Source organism: Sphaerodactylus townsendi, linkage group LG03 (genome assembly GCF_021028975.2).
Source record: "Sphaerodactylus townsendi isolate TG3544 linkage group LG03, MPM_Stown_v2.3, whole genome shotgun sequence".
NCBI lineage: Eukaryota > Metazoa > Chordata > Lepidosauria > Squamata > Sphaerodactylidae > Sphaerodactylus > Sphaerodactylus townsendi.
The window spans coordinates 141335403-141341600 of record NC_059427.1 but is presented as its reverse complement, the minus strand read 5'-3'; positions in this window follow the sequence as shown (position 1 = coordinate 141341600).

The following is a 6198-nucleotide window of genomic DNA, read 5'->3' as shown; positions in this document are numbered from 1 at the left end:
ACCAAACTCTGTATTGTTGATTAGCAGCGTTTATTGGAAGGCATCAAAGCACCCAGCTTGTTAAAGCCAGTTCTGCCAAACCTGGCTTTTGCTATCCCCTTTATCCAAAAGCTGATCCTTCCTCCTGTCTTCCCAAATAGAAAGAGTTATTTCGGACCTTTGGTACCCCAAGGTCAGCGACAGATAAAGCCACTTGGCCTCCTGCCCCCACAGAGCAACAGAAACATCCCATTTCCCATGGGACCAGAAAGTGTCAGGGGTGAGTCTAGTTATTTACTCAGCATGTGAAGCCATAAAGTAATAGATAAAAGAATGTTCCATTACAGCAGTGGTAATATATAGCAGGCTGGTTACTTATATCTTGTAGTGATTACATTGAAGTAGGAATGCTTCTCAATCAACTAGATACGATCACCATACATATATTTTGTAACAATTACATTGAGCTAGGAATGTATCTCAATCAACTAGGTGCAATCTCTGACACTAGTGCCTTCAGAATTTACAATTAGTGCCGATTTCACGCTTATGTGGTATGCTGGAAATGTTCCTCTGGGACCACAAACGCCCGTCAGTTTTTTATTTGGTCTATCCTGGAGCCCTGCATTTATTTTTCACTTTATTTTAAATCCCCACTTCCCTTCACAGACTTCAAAAATACACTAACCTACACCAAATAAAACTCTTGCAACCCCACTTATAAATCTTTGGTTTTGCCATATATGATGTATGCTTGAACGAAGCAAGGGGGGGAAATATTCTAAGCCGTTTTGGATCCATGTGGAGTTTTACCACTTTATGGATTCAGCTGAGTAACAAATTTCAGTTGCCACTTGGTACAGTTTGAGCATTAGCGGGTGCAGCAACTCTGTAACAACACCCCAAGAAGATGTCAGTTTTAAATTGAAGTGTTATGGAAGCTGGAATATTTTTTACTAAATTTCCAGTTCACATTTGTGACTAACCAAGATTTAAAACATCATTAACACTGTACTTGCTTATCACACTGAAAATAATGCTTTTCGACCCTGTGTATAGTCTAAGAAAGGCACACTGCATGTGCGTGCTATAAATATTCTGAAACTGGTAGTGGATGATCTAGGGATCCATCTGTTGTTGGTTTGGCTGTTGTGAGGCTTCCTGGTTGCGGGATCATGGTCTTGTAGTTTTTGGTCCTAACATTTCTCCTGCGTCTATGGCTGGCATCTTCGGAAGCGTGTCACTGTGAGATGTGTCTCTGTGGCATAGTGCTTTGTGACTGTGCGGTAGGATATATATTTTGTCCACTTCACAGGAGGGTGATTTTATTGTCATGGATGGATGACTGATTACAATTGGGCTATGGCAGGGGTAGGGAACCTTTAACACTCAAAGAGCCATTTGGACCCGTTTTCCACGGGAAAAGAAAACACTTGGAGCCGCAAATAATTTTTGACATTTAAAATAAAGATAACACTGTATATATATCCCATCATTAGGGGGGTTTTCATACCTTTTACTCCACCTCCAATTCTGAGAAGCGCATTTGGATCGTCCCTGCCTCTGCTGCCTGCAGAGGCGAGGCAAGAGGATGGGGCCAGCAGCTCAGCCCTTGCCGGGTCAGCCGAGGCTGCCCGCCTGGCTCGAAGCAAAGAGCATGCGGGTGAGAGGGGACGGCCCGCGAGGCAGTGGTGACGCCCCCACCCTGCTGCCTGCAGGGTGGGCAAGGATGAAGCCGGCGGCTCAGCCTTGCTGGCCGCTGGGAAAGCACCCGCCCCGCTCCAACGGGTCGGGCGAGAGGGGAAGCCCGCAGCGTGGCCCAGCCGGCTGCGGGCAATTGGTGCGCCCGTCCTGCTGCCTGCAGGGCGGGCAAGGATGAAGCCGGCGGCTCGGCTCATGGAGCCGCAGTGCAAGGGCAGAAGAGCCGCATGTGGCTCTCGAGCCGCAGGTTCCCTACCCCTGGGCTATGGTAAGTACTGACAGGGCAGTTGAAAGGGGTCCACAGGGGTGTAAAACATTAAGATAGTACATCTCCAGATTCTTATGCAGCTCAATGGTTTCCAGATAAGAACAAGTGGGATGGCCTATCATGATGATACTGAACACTTGAGAAAGGGAGATAAGCAGCTGACACAATAACTCCTAAACACCCTTTTACTGTAGTTTAATTGGGGTGATGAAGCTGCAGATGGGACTTAAGAGATCACTGTCTTAACGGCAAAGCCTTACTTCTCTCTGCCGCCACCTTACTTAACCAAACATCAAGCTCTTATACTTTGTAGTCATCCACTCCCTGCTTCTTCGGGAGATTTAGAATCTTTGTTATCTCTGGGTGCATTTTGTAGATTAAATGGTTAAAATGACTGTAGACTCACCCATTAATCGTTAATAGCAGCGGGGTCAGAATTTTCAGTCTGATTTTATTGGATGAGTTTTCTGGCACACATAGATGTGAACAAGACATATGATTCCATAGGACCATCATCAGGCCTGTTCAACTTACCCTGAAGGGCAGTTAGAAAACCATTAGCCCCTCTAATCTACATGATCAATATTTCATTGGGAGAGGACACTGTTCTAGCTACTTTGAAAAAGAGGCACTGGTCTTCAAGTCTCATGAGTGAGGAAATAACAGGCTGGATCTGTCAGGATTGACCAGATTAATCATGGCTTCCATTTAAGTTTGGAATGGAGATTGCCTGAGTTGTTTTACTTTGTAGGAGAGAGATGGGCAGTGTGTCCCTGTTTCTTCAGCAATTTTCAACAGGATTACTACCTCAGGCCCCTAGTAAAAGATTCCCTCCATTCCAGCCTCAACCTCACACCACTTAGGCCCAATCTTTAAAAAAAAACATACCACACAGCTTTCTATTAGCATAAATGGACTTAATATTACTTGTGGAAAGCGGGGGATGAGACTGTGGTAAAGGGTGGGGAATAAATGTAAGTAAATAGTAATGGGAGAATGCTCAGCCCAGCTCATGTTCAGCTGACTTTGCTGTCCCCAGTTCCCTTCTTCCTCTGGTTAGCAAACCACAAGCTGGAGGCCTGGGCAGGTATTGTGCTTATGTGCTAACTAATCACATGTAGCTACTTCTCAGGGCTAGTAGTCCTCTCAGAGCAAGTAACTGTGTGGATACAGAGTCCCAAGGGGAAGAGCCTTCACCTCAGCAACAACCCCATTTAAAGCAGACCTCAGGGTTGAAACTTGGAAGTGCTCCTAAAAGAGGGGCACAGTAAGAAAAGTAGGTTCTTTGTGTCAGAACATTGTTTTTCTTAATTTCACAGTAAAGGGTTCTGATATTTAAAGACCCAGATTTAGGACTTGTGAAGGAGAGTGTCTGTTTTCATGTTCTTCCCAGTCACTGGAAAGCTCTGCAACAAATCTGTTGCAGCTTTGGGAGTCTAGAATGCTCAATTAAATTAAATAGCCTGCATTTATAGACTTAATTACCACCTGAGGGTCAACAGACTTGACTGACTGGCTCATTTTGAGGGTTTATTAGAAATGTTCTTAAAGTGAGCTTTTAAACATGCAAGTGTGAAAGAAAGTTAACGATTGGGCTTGTATTAATTTCCCCGTTGTTAGACCTAAATTTGCAACATTCTCTTATTTTGTCTCGATCTTTTAATGTGTAACTTTGCTTGCAATGTGAATCTGTCCACTTGCTTTGAAAAGCAGATTATAAATAATTACAGCCACCACCCCCTATATTTGCTGAGATGTTTTACTTTCTTAGTTCCATGCCTTCAATTCTGGGCATCTCCCTTCTCTGTTAGCAGACTCATTCCCAAAAGCCACAGTATTGAGCTACTGTCCCAGGTGGCTAGAGACTTTTTCTTAAGGCAAAATTTGATGAAGTGCCCTTGAGTTCAAAACCCACTGTTCTTTCAGCCACTTTCCCTCTATCCACTTAATCCCCAATTATACATACACTTTCTCTCTGTGTTCTGATAATATAAACTTGTGGGTGGAAAGAAGCTAGTGAATCAAAGAAAGAAAACAGAGTCTGAGATCTCCCTCTGAAAAGCACAGGAGTAGGCCTTGAGCATCTTGGACTTTGTGAAATGGGGAAAATGGCAACTCCGTGCAAAGAACTGTTTTAAAGAGAAACATGAGAACTACATTACACTTCAAGTTGTTGAAGTGTTGGTTATTTAGGGACTAGCAAAATGTTAGTTCTATTGAGGAGGCATGTAGGAAGAGTTTATATGTGCAAAAACAGAGGGATAAGAAAAACCGTGTATCTCCATTTCATTCCCTGCAGACACATGAAATCTTTCTTTTATTTAGGGTACTTTTAGCACACATTTCTCCCATACCAGGATTTCTTTAGAGACAGCTGGGTCACCTAGTACTAAGGGTTGCCTTAACCATAGCAGCATCCCAGGGATGCCAGCCTCCAGGTCATATCTGGGAATCCTCCGGAATGCAGCTTATCTCCAGGATGCAGAGATCAGTGGATGCTTTGAAGGGTGGTCTCTATGGCATTATACCTCAGCGAGGTCCCTGTTCTTCCCAGACTCTACCCTCAATGTCCAGGAGTTTCACAACTGGATCTAGCAACCCTGTCTCCCCATCCCCTACTGTAGGAGACACCTGGCAATTCTACAGCATCTTCAAGTACTTCTTCTATTAAGGATGTGTAGCAGCCCTTAAAGTTATAGGGTGAGGAAAGTGAAAGGGTTCAATTGGGTATGTTATTGAAGAAGAAACAAAAGTTGTTTCTTGCAACTAAAGAGGAAACTAAAGTTGTTTCCGAAGCCCAGACACTGGACACTGAAGCCTGAGCCTACTTGTACTGGTCATAATAGCTTACATTTCTTGGTCATGTTACAGTGAGACATACTGGGAATAGGCTATTAAAAATCTGCTATTAGAGAGTCATCTCTGAGACCTTGTCCTTTGTAGATAGAGCCATGGCGCACACACCAAATTTTCCTTTCTGAATAGTGCAATTTGCTTAAATTTGTTGTATCAGGTGTAGTATCAAAAACTGGTTTAAACTCAGAGCAAGGAGCTATTTCATAAAAGTCCATGTTCTCTAAACCAAGGGTAACTGACTTAGCTGTCAGCAAAGATAATCTCCACCCACCTTGGGTTGTGGCAGGACCTTTCCTGGGAAGCCATTAGCCACTACCAATGCAGAAGAGTCTTCTTTTTGTGATGAGGTCAGTTCCGACAGTATAATTTATGCAAAGAGAAACCTTACCCAGTGAAAGAATAAGTAGACCGGATATGATAACAGGCATCTATTTGGTCAAGGGGGTAAAGTCCAGTAAAGTAGCTACTTCTTGGCTCTAGCATATATCAAATAGCAATGAAATGCAGACAGACTCTTAAATCAACAGAGGAGGGGTGGGAAGTATAACTCACTTTCTACGTCACCCTCTCTTACTCAGAGGGGTGGGTCTATACCAGCCCTAGCAGGGATAAAAATGTAACTTTCTGTTCTAGAAAACAAATTCCAAAAAGCCTATTTTTAAAAAACTCTGAATGGTTACAGAATCTTCACTTATAAGCTAGGCATGAACCAACAGCAAAACTATATTCCTCAGTAAAACTTAAGCCATCAACAAGATTAAATGTCAATTTCATGTTATGTCAAGTATTAGCTGATTTTTATCAACAGAAACCCACTTTTATTTATTACGCAGGACTCTGCTGAGCATCTGTGAAAGTGAAAGCTTATTGAACTACAGTTGGCTACGGTAGGTACTATCCTAATTGCAGAATCAGTGCATTGTCAGAAGGAGAAGAACTAGATTCTGGTGGTAAACGGTAGTATCTACAACAGGGGTCTGCAACCTGCGGCTCTCCAGATGTCCATGGACTACAATTCCCATCAACCTCTGCCAGCATGGCCAAGTGCCAGGGCTGATGGGAATTGTAGTCCATGAACATCTGGAGAGCCGCAGGTTGCAGACCCCTGATCTACAAGCTCAGTCTTTGAGGTGGTAGAAACAGCTGCAAGAGTGAAATCCCACCTCCTAAAACCTGCAGTAGCAGATCTTCCCTTGATTTTATCTCCATAATCAGGGAATCTTCCACCATTTATTAGAAAAGCTAGAATGCTGAAAGCTAGCAATGCTCCTGAACTCTTCAGTTGGAAATAACTTTGCCACACAATCGCTTCTGTGCAGTTAATAGTGAACAGATATGTCAACGCAAATAAAAGGAAAAACACACTTACCTTCAAGCACAGTGAGTAGTAATAC